The 11,426-nt window shown below is 39.4% G+C and overlaps 1 protein-coding gene and 1 long non-coding RNA gene across 2 annotated transcripts in view; one reads left to right on the plus strand and one right to left on the minus strand.

Moving 5' to 3' along the window:
- The window catches only part of angpt2b (angiopoietin 2b), a 510,244-nt gene that overhangs the window by 479,052 nt on the left and 19,766 nt on the right, over nucleotides 1–11,426 (plus strand). The gene's annotated exons all lie outside the window — the stretch shown is intronic.
- The window catches only part of LOC104964639 (uncharacterized), a 978-nt gene continuing 290 nt past the window's right edge, over nucleotides 10,739–11,426 (minus strand). Inside the window, exon 3 of the long non-coding RNA XR_800446.1 lies at nucleotides 10,739–10,990. This is a non-coding gene — a long non-coding RNA (uncharacterized lncRNA). The remainder of the gene's footprint in view (nucleotides 10,991–11,426) is intronic.

The following is an 11,426-nucleotide window of genomic DNA, read 5'->3' on the forward strand; positions in this document are numbered from 1 at the left end:
AGTAAAAGTAGAAGTACTCAGATCTTGTACTTGAGTAAAAGTAGAAGTACTCAGATCTTGTAGTAAAAGTAGAAGTACTCAGATCTTGTACTTGAGTAAAAGTAGAAGTACTCAGATCTTGTAGTAAAAGTAGAAGTACTCAGATCTTGTAGTAAAAGTAGAAGTACTCAGATCTTGTAGTAAAAGTAGAAGTACTCAGGTCTTGTAGTAAAAGTAGAAGTTCTCAGATCTTGTAGTAAAAGTAGAAGTACTCAGATCTTGTAGTAAAAGTGGAAGTACTCAGATCTTGTAGTAAAAGTAGAAGTACTCAGATCTTATACATAAGATGCTCTGAACGTCTGCTGTGCAACCTTGGAAGTATTCTTTTTAAAAAGCATGAATAGTATTTAAAACACAGAAGCCACCTCGTTATGTTTCAAATACTGTATAGTATATTCTGTATAATATACGTTTCAGCTCGTGTTTTCCAAGAGCTTGGAAACGCGGCCTTCTGTCGCACTTCAAACTGCATAAAGTGGAACATCGGTTTTGATAAAGAACAGAAAATCATAATTGAAGTTTATAATTGATCTGATTTACATGAGAGGCCTCTTTGCTCTATATGACTGGATTACTTCACCTTTTCCATCTGTTCATCCCTTTTTCACTACATTTCCATTCATGAATAATGACGAGCAGAAACACACCGCTCTTCTGCCAACTAAACTGTGGATTATGTTTGAAATCATAAAAGTGGCATTTTGTAAAACCAGGGATAATACGGTCCTTCAAAACCACTTGAGAAGAAAGGCTTGCAGTTTTGGGATCTATGCAACCAATCAATGCAAAGTAACGAGCCGTATTATCATAACACAAGAGCCGTTTGTAGGATTGTGGATCTGCCAGCTTCATGTTATATAAATGAAGCTCCTGCATGAATACGTCCTCCATCAAAGACAAACATGGGACATATTCGATTATAAAAAGCTGGATTAGAGAGCTTAAGATAATCTTTGAGTGAAGTGATCCCTGGTTTCACACACGCTGCTGTTTTGACTTTATGTTTTAGCAGCAAGTGGTTCAGTTTTATTTGTTTTGCATGTTTAGCTGTAAAAAATTTAAAAATCAAACGAGCTGTTTCCACACGTTTCCAGTATTAAAAGGTGGGGTAGGTAATTTTGGAGAAACCAGCTCGAGTGCGCTAGAATTTGAAATACACAGCCGGAACAAATGTGCCACTTCCTTACAGAGCCCCTCCCCCAACACACACGAACGAGGACGTGACCAATGAGGGCACGAGATAAGTTAGTGCACAGATGGACAGGCAGGTAGGCCATCCAGTTACTTTAGCCGGCTCAGATGATTGGTCGTGCTTTTTACAGCGCCACGGCTTCCACAGATGAAGCATTTCATTATTCATTGCTATCGGGATGTTAAGAGCATTCAATGGAATATAACAAAAAGTGTATCTCGAGCCGGTTTCTCAAACGTACCTACCCCACCTTTAATTCATGTTGTTTTGTTTTATTTTCCTTTATAAAAACCTGTTATAATATTCGAGCTATCTTGTTCATAATTGTAAAGATGCTAAGCTAACATAAGCTACATTTCTGTGTCATACATTTCAAATCTCGTTCTAAAATGAGAGGCTTGTTTGATTTCACTAATATAGATTCTGCTGTGTACGTCAACCTAAAACTACATCTTAATTTAGGACTCTTCCACAAGGTAGAGGTCCGTAATTGTGTAAGAAAAATGTGTGGATGAGATGTTTGTTATTCAGAGGGAGAGGGAACAGAAACAAAAGATGCCTGAATCCCTGCCTGAACATCAGCTAATGATTTTATGGGAACGAAAATGAACCACAAGATAAATGGGTTTTATTCAAACTCGCACAAAGAGGCGATGGTTCTCCCTGCAGATTATGTGACTCACCGAGCATTCAGAGGATAATATGTACTTCACGTCTGCATCATGGACAAAACGGGTGAAATAAACACGACATGAGAAGATTTAAAATTAGGGGGGAGGAGAAACCGATGTAGGAAGTCGGATTTTTGCCTGAATCCCTAAAAAATAACCTAAATAATGCTACTTCATTTGTTGAAAGCACACAAAAATATCACTTTAATTGTTATTTTGTTTACAATAAATGTTAAAATTGGCAAAAGCCTACCAAATGCATTCATAAATCATGCAGTATTTCTATGTATCTCATAAATTAAACTTCCTATTCTTGAAGTAATTGAGATTTGAGATTACTAAATAATTTTTAGCATATTTTTGTCCAAGTTTAGTACTTATACATTTTACTTCCCCCCCTTAGGCTTTACCTTAGTGTCCGTACATCATCAAATATATCATCTAAAAAATGTCCGACCCTGATTCTTGCCTGAATCTCAAAATAAATACCTAAAATTGCAACTTTTGGACATGACATGAATCCATCACATAAGTTGAGTTATTTGTTGAAAAGCACACAAAAATATCACTTTAATTGTTTTTTTGTGTACAATAAATGTTAAAATTGATTAACATTTAACTTCCTATTCTTGAAGTCATTGCGTTTTGAGATATACTTTTTAGTATATTTAGTTTATTTGTACAAGTTTAGAGCTTATAAATGTTCCTTTCTCCGCCCTTAGGCTTTACCTTAGTGTCCGTACATCATCAAATATATCATCCAAAAAATGTCCGACCCTTATTCTTGCCTGAATCTCAAAATAAATACCTAAAATTGCAACTTTTGGACATGACATGAATCCATCACATAAGTTGAGTTATTTGTTGAAAAGCACACAAAAATATCACTTTAATTGTTATTTTGTGTACAATAAATGTTAAAATTGATTTACATGTAACATACATTTTACATTTAACTTCCTATTCTTGAAGTCATTGCATTTTGAGATATACTTTTTAGTATATTTAGTTTATTTGTGCAAGTTTAGTGCTTATAAATGTTCCTTTCTCCGCCCTTAGGCTTTACCTTAGTGTCCGTACATCATCAAATATATCATCTAAAAGTTTTCCGGCACTTTTTACGTCATGTTTACCAAACTGCTCCCAGGAGCTGCTGCTTTCCCAACACACCGCATAACGCCGTCACCTATAGCTAATCACAACACGCCGTCATTTGTCTCGTCTTTGTACACACGGTAAATCGGCTGCACTTAGACAGCACTTTTGTAGTTAAACAGAACAGAGCACTTCACAAAGCCCCGTCATTAATCCATTCATACACCGAGCCCGTCTCCTGGTAATTACGTTTATATACGAGTGATTTGTTTTCCAAAAGAACGCTCGGATGAGAAACGTAACGGCTGTCTGGGTTGTTTTTACAGAGTGAAGGTGGGACTACTTTTTCTCTGTGTTGTGCAGAAGTTAGAGGTTATTGAATTAGAGAGTGAACGTACTGTAAGTCCACTTTATTGGGTACACCTATATCTATTAATAGTAGGTCCAACACTTGCGTGTGACATTTGAACTCCTTTGAAATCAGGAAAAAGTGGGAGAAAAACATATTTAAATAGAAAAAAGTGGGATATAAACATATTTAAATTGGTAAAAGTGGGATATAAACATATTTAAATTGGAAAAAGTGGGATATAAACATATAAACAGGTACAGGGGTGCTCGGAAGCAGGCACAGGTGTATTTTTAAAGCCCCATAATGTGATCATGAGGTTAAATCTAAGACTGTATGGAGAAATGAAAGCAACCAAAGACAGCCTCTGTGTTTCCAAGCAGCTCAAAACACTCCAGTAGAAGTATGAATTTGAGACTCTTTATTCGGTCCCAGTGGAGAGACACATCTCGTTTCCAACCCGAGGTTAATCGCTGCAGATTTGTGAAGTTTGTTTTGCCACAAACAAAACAAAAATGAAGATGTAAGATCCAAACTCTGTGAGGTCCACTCCAAGTGCTGTTTGTGGCCAGCTGGTTCGCGAGAGTTGCCCAAAAACCTTTCCGAGCCAAACCCAAATTTCCTTGCCAAAGATACACACCGGAGCCAAAACACACATCTGAGGAGTGCGGCCAACGCGGCAGAATCTACACGGAGAATAATCAGGAATTAAATCTGGGTGAATTGTATATAAATTATAAATGTTCTTATTTTAATTAATTTCTCTCTGTTTTTCAACGTTTTAGCTGAGATTTGATATATACTTCAGATGCTTATTTGTGCAAGTTTAGTATTTATTAACGTTATACCTTTGTCTCTATACATTATTGCCATCATCAAATATATAATCTAAACGTTTTCCGACACTTTTTTAAATGTCAAAGTTGAGTTATTTGCAGAAAAGCACACAATAAATGTTAAAATTGGCAAAATAAATAAAAGCCGACCAATCGATTAATAAACCAGGATGTATTTATATTTATCAAATACCGTAAATGTAACTTCATATTCTTAAAGTCATTGAGATTTGAGATACACTAAATACTTTTTAGTAAATGTCGTAGCAACTTAAAATCAGTCTTAGAGTAAAAGATGAGTTAGGCAAATATGCAAAGAAACACAATATCGATATAAAGTATTTTGAGATCTTCTTTTAATGCTTGCAAGCAGACACCTCCACCAAAGAGTGTGTCGTTCTGTTACAGCTACTCTTATAGGGAAACCTTCAAGGACAACCCACATGACCACACAACATCACGTGAGGCCAGGTGTTCGCCCCCATGGCACAGTACTGTATGCTAAAACTCACACCCCTCAAAGAACAATGGGATACACAGATCGTAAATTCCTTCCACCCCATCCTCTCTTCCTGTCGTGTCATCAAACCCCCTCAAGACATCTGCTGTCACACACATTCAAAGGTCACTCCCAGGATTTGACCTAATCAGTTAGCAATGTTAATACGTTTGATCACACAATTTCCTTAACACCATTTTCCAGGATACAGCGGTTACATTTAATTAGGATTACACTGTATTAAGCTTTAATACCATTACTTAGACCCTCCAGAAAAACGCGGGCAAAAATCCTTGATTAAACATGCAGAGTTTTTATGTGATTTTATGCGGTGAAATTGCGGGAAGTTGCGAAATATGCGGGAAAAAAGAATAAATGTTTTTTTAAATATTGGGCTGTCTTATTTATTCTTTCTCACACACAACCTGCCATTAACGTTAAACCCCTTTATTATTCAATTAAACACATTCAATGTTTATTTATTGTAAAAGCAATTGGGCTATTTTAATCACACACACACACACACACACAAACACACTTCTCCGCCTCATTCTGTTTTCATTTACTCGTTCGTTATCTGACCAGCTTCAATCTTGTAGGCTACCCACTTCGTTTCTTGTAGCCCTCGAAAGGGTTTTGGAGGTTGATGCCTCGGTGAATGTGAGTTGTTTGGCTTTCTTGTCCGCAGCAGCAGAAAGCATTTTCGAATGTTTGAATGAATCAAAGTGGGTCGCCACCGTCGATTCTCTCTTATGCTCCAACACACAGTTGCACGGGGTGCAGAATAGTTTCCCCCCACTTTTTGCCCGGTCTTTAGTAGAAATGTTCGTCGGTAAATGAGATGGATTAGATTTTTTCATCTTGGTGTTTTCTCTATCGTGTGAGCTCCACACTGTGATGCGCGAGCTGATGACGTCGCGTCATCATCATCACTACGTCACGTCAAGACGAGTTAACTTTTTTTTCTTCTCAACTTTGTGGAAAAATGCGGGAATTATGCGGCCTTTTGAAAATCTGCGCCATTTTGCCGATTATGCGGTAAATTCTGCGATCGCAGAATCGCGTTTTCCTGGAGGGTCTAATTACTGCCATAACATACATTTCTATTAATTATTTGAATTAATTTCTGTCTGTTTTTCGACACTTTAACTTATTTAGTCTGTACAGTAGAAGCAGCTCTTCCTAATTAAAGCATGACGAATTAAATCAAGATCTTATTCAAAGTCTCCTTTGGGCTTAAAACTCGGGATTTCGAGCTTCTAACGGCCCGTCCACACGGCAGCGTCGTGTTGCTTCAACGGAGACGCTTCCCATTCACTTTGGGGCGACGTCACGCTTTGCCGAACTGCATTGTGGTTCCGTCTCGTCGCTTTGCCTCCGTTGCTCGCTTCGAAAGTTGAGAAAAGTTCAACTTTTTAAGCGCCGACGGAAGCGCCAGCCAATCAAATCATATGCCAGTACAAGCGCTAGCCAATCAAACCGTGTGCTTGTGTGTCCAGGGCGGGAGATTAATGTGATTGGTTGTTGGTCGCACGCCAGGCACGTCCACCGGAAAGCTTCAACGCACGCTGCCGTGTGGACGTACCGTAAGAGTTGGGAAGAATCAGCTTTAAGCTTGCCGAGACTTTTTCAAGAACATTTTCCCGCTTGTTATGTTTTGCAAGTCTTACTGTGAGCAATTATTACCCATAATTCCATGTTTTCTTTCCCACAGGTCTGTCAAAATCTCATTTATTTTTTAATGGGACTTAGAAGTTATGACCATGTTATTTGGCTTATCACTTGGTACACACACTTGTGCCCTTTCTAAAAAAAAAAGGTAATGAAAAATTATAATTAAATTGCCTCCATATTTTTCTTCCTGCTACTCATTTATTTAAATATTCATGTTGGGCATTTTGTCAATAAACATTGTACAAATGGAGGCCTTAAGGTGAGCCGAAATGTTTCTAATTCCTGCATCCAATTTATTTTTTAACGTATAATAATGGTAATTTCCTAGGGTTCATTTTTAAACAATAAAACAAGAGAGCAGAAATCAAAATTCCCTCAGGTCATCTTTTAAATACATGCTAACGAGCACATAATGTCACTTTCTCTGACCCCGGTTGTTATCGCTAATCTGTTGCCCAGAAACTGAGCCTCCTGATGCATTTAAACCACAATAATAACATGTATAAGGTAGGTGTAGGTCTACAGTACAACACTATAGGAATACATCATATACAGTATGTACCTAAATGAAAGTATATAGGATGGAGAGAGAGGTCTCAGCTCTTAGAAAACCTCGAGCACAATATGGTCTGTTTTTTCTACTGACACTTGAAGAGAAATATCTTTCCATGTTTGCCTGCCTCCACAAAAAGGTCCAGAGGTCAAAGTCAGCTCTCATCTTTTAGCTCAAGGACGTTACAGCGGAGCATATATGAGTTCATGCAGAAGCCCGAGGCTACGGTTAAAAGGTCGAATTTTACAGCATACAAAAAAGTAGTCATGTCAACACAGAAGATCTGCAACTGTTTAAAAGAGCTTAGAGCAACACTGGGAGAAACACTCTAATATCCTCACTGGTTTCAACAAAGTTCATCTAAAACACTTCAACACTTATTGGGCGGATTGCCATGATATGTGGTACAGATGTTCATCGTCCTTAAGGGGAATTTCTACTGATACTAATACTCAAAAACAAACACCATTTACAGATGTATTACTCATAAGGTAAATGTTAAATACAGATGCTTACGTCCTCCAACCAGTCAAGTTGCAATTGTGTGAATGTGTCATATTTAGTGTCTGAACTCTTGAGTTACAGCTACTTGTTTTGTGATTTTGACTACCAAAGTCTAGAGAGTGTCCAAGTGGACGTTTGTGCCGGATTTAAGGAGTTTGTGACATATCGAGTTCAGAGCGTACAGATCTTATCCCTTTGCATCCACACTTCGTTGTTTATTTGTGGTTTGTTTCCCACCTTGTTCTGTGCCATTAATAATAAGAAAAACATTGTTTAATTTCCTTGGGGATGAGGGGATTACTCCAATACTAGTACAGACATGTGTTGTTCGTCTCCTAAGACTCTGTATCATGCACTCCCTTTCCTTTTCCTACTTTTAAACTGCGTACCGTGATAAAAACCACTCAAATGGACGAATAATTGTGTGTGAAGTACCCTCCGTTCGCTTCTTGCATTAAAGGCATTGTGGATGCAGTTTTGGAGGTTCGACAATCTAAATCGAATCTCGTAGTTTCCTCTTAAACGTTTCCCACGCAGGCCTTACTCTCTGATACAGATCAGGCAGAACAGAAAGGATAAAGTTCAGCACTGAGAGTCTTTTTCCTCTTCTTTTCACATCTGACAGTGATTGTTGGCTGCCATTTACGGCGCCATATTGCCACTAATGCCCGTCCTTTTCAAAGCTACACCATATACAGTTTTATCTTCAGTGTGAGACTCGAAAAAAATAATATTTCCTTTTAGAGTCTAATGACAGGTTGGGGTAATTTCCTTTCATTCATCACTCGAGCATATGAAAAACTAGAGACTGTAGTTTCATTCATCGCTCACTTTGACTGACAGTATCATCAGATCGTCACATCTGATCAAATGCAGAATGTGCGTCTGAATGATAAAAAGAAAAGTCAAAATCCATCCATCCATCTTCTCCCGCTTATCCGTGGTCGGGTCGCGGGGGTATCAGTTCCAGCAGAGAGCCCCAAACGTTCCTTTCCCTCATCGACCAGCTCTGACTGGGGGGTCCTAAGGCGCTCCCAGGCCAGAGAAGAGATATAATCCCTCCACCTGGTCCTAGGTCTACCCCTCGGTCTCTTCCCACCTGGAACACCTCCCTAGGGAGGCGCCCAGGTGGCATCCTAACTAGGTGGCATCCTAACTAGGTGCCCGAACCACCTCAACTGGCTCCTTTCGACGCGAAGGAGGAGCGGTTCAACTCCGAGTCCCTCCCGGATGACTGAACTTCTCACCTTATCCCTAAGGGAGACGCCAGCCACCCTGCGGAGAAAACCCATCTCGGCCGCTTGTATCCGCGGTCTCGTTCTTTCGGTCATGACCCATCCTTCATGACCATAGGTCGGGGGCTTTTACTTTCAATATCATTTGATGCCAATACTTTTGTAGTTTTACTTAAGTAACATTTTGAATGCAGGACTTTTACTGTAACAGAGTATTCCTACACTCTGGTAGTTCTACTTTTACTCAAGTACAAGATCTGAGTACTTCTACTTTTACTCAAGATCTGAGTACTTCTACTTTTACTCAAGAACAAGATCTGAGTACTTCTACTTTTACTCAAGTAAAAGATCAGAGTACTTCTACTTTTACTCAAGAACAAGATCTGAGTACTTCTACTTTTACTCAAGAACAAGATCTGAGTACTTCTACTTTTACTCAAGAACAAGATCTGAGTACTTCTACTTTTACTCAAGTACAAGATCTGAGTACTTCTACTTTTACTCAAGAACAAGATCTGAGTACTTCTACTTTTACTCAAGAACAAGATCTGAGTACTTCTACTTTTACTCAAGAACAAGATCTGAGTACTTCTACTTTTACTCAAGACCCATCCTTCATGACCATAGGTGAGGGTAGAAGGAAAACGGCCCGGTGCCTTCTGGCTCAGCTCTCTTTTCGTCACACAGTGCGGTAAAGCGACTGCAGTACCGCTCCTGCTGCTCCGACTCTCCGGCCCATCTCACGCTCCATTGTTCCCTCACTCGAAAACAAGACCCCGAGATACTTGAACTCCTTCACTTGGGGTAAGGACTCATTCCCTTCTTGGAGTCAAAATGCTTCTGAAAAAAGGGTGAGGACAGAGGGACCCAAAGGGTCCCCCAAAAGTCAGGAAGTGATATTAAAGATGGCTTGTTTGTATAATTTCTGGATGAACAAATAGGATGCCTGACCCAAAGCGTGTGTATAAAGTGTGTTAGTTCACATTACTTGTAAGAATGTCAATCAAACGACCATAAAGAGGTGCAAAGGATCCAAAAATAGAGAGAAAACAACCACTAAGCAACTTTAAAACAGCCAAATATCGATGCTAAATTACCAGAAGTATATGCAAATGCCGCAAACAAATCACAAAATGACCCGGTGTTATAATCTATATTTGAGTATATTGCTATCATTTATATTATAAGATTCAAATGTTTATTTATGGCACTCAATAAACCATGTAACCAGCAAGGAATGTGGTTTTTATTGCCGAAGAAAATGTGTTTTAAATGTGAGATTTATCCCTAAGGTCACGTTCTTTTGAAGTAAAAACTGAAAATGTTTAAACTTCATCGCCTTTTACAGTTAAATAAATCTATCAAATCGTCCTCACAAGAGACTACAATTATGTTTTTTCGTTCTCAATTAGACCCCGCAATTTGCTTTATAAATGTCACACACATAATCATTATTTTTAACAGTTATAATGAGTCATTTAGAAAATCAATCTGGACATTCGGTGCACTCTATCACTTCATCGTTGATGTGTGTGTGAGCCACAAATGGAAACTGGGTATAAACGTTAGCGCTCTGAAGCGATGATCCATGACGCAAATGATTCATGAGAGCGGGACATGTAACGTTTTATATTACCGCCATAAAACTTTTATAAATGTCACAGAAAAAAGAGACTTCCAGGATTGCCAAGCGATGCTATTCATAGAAACTGGAGTGAAGTCTTAAGATTGGGAGTTTTTAAATGATAGATGATTTCATGTAAAGGGGATGTCCCGATGTTACACACAGGGTGGAATATCACACTTAGCTTATGTTTAATTAAAGCACAAAGGGAAGCTTTTTTTCATATTGTGCCGCAGAACTGTTTCCCTACAGACAGCATGATCTATCAGCCGATTCATTTTGGACATAAAACCTAAATAAAATGTCATTTTTAAGGTGATTTAATCCAAAATGAGGCCACGATATTACAGAGACAATGGGAAATATCATCATAAGTAAACATCTCATTGCAACAGATACAAGAAGCAAATATTAATGTCACACTCACCTATCAACACCCTGTTTCTCTCTCACACTCTGTTACACCCATTGGCTCCACTAGTATATAGGCCCCCTTCACTCTCACCTCAGTACCAGATCGTACTTGGCAGCATGCAGTTTGTTCCCGCATTACCTCCCAGCCTGCCTCGCCTGCTCCCTGACCCTGCCTGTACCCGGACTAGTCTGCCTCGCCTGCTCCCTGACCCTGCCTGTACCCGGACTATTCTGCCTCGCCTGTTTCCTGACCCTGCCTGTACCCGGACTAGTCTGCCTCGCCTGCTCCCTGACCCTGCCTGTACCTGCTTCTCCCGTCTTGCCTACTCCTGGAAACCCTCGCCTGTCCCCGACCAGCCCTTTGCCTACTGTCTGCCGGTTTGTCTTACACCAGAACTTTTCTGTGGAAACGAGTTTTAATAAAGCTGGTTACTGACTTTCCCTGGTCTCCCGTGTGTTGCATTTTGGTTCTCAGCTCAGCTCTCTTTTCGTCACACGGTGAGGTAAAGAGACTGCAGTACCGCTCCCGCTGCTCCGATTCTCCGGCCCATCTCACGCTTTACTCAAGTACAAGATCTGAGTACTTCTACTTTTACTCAAGTACAAGGTCTGAGTACTTCTACTTTTTCTCAAGAACAACATCTGAGTACTTCTACTTTTACTCAAGTACAAGATCTGAGTACTTCTACTTTTGCCTTCTGGCTCAGCTCTCTTTTCGTCACACGGTGAGGTAAAGAGACT

This window comes from Notothenia coriiceps, unplaced genomic scaffold, assembly GCF_000735185.1.
Source record: "Notothenia coriiceps isolate Sejong01 unplaced genomic scaffold, NC01 NC01_scaffold00037244, whole genome shotgun sequence".
Lineage (NCBI taxonomy): Eukaryota > Metazoa > Chordata > Actinopteri > Perciformes > Nototheniidae > Notothenia > Notothenia coriiceps.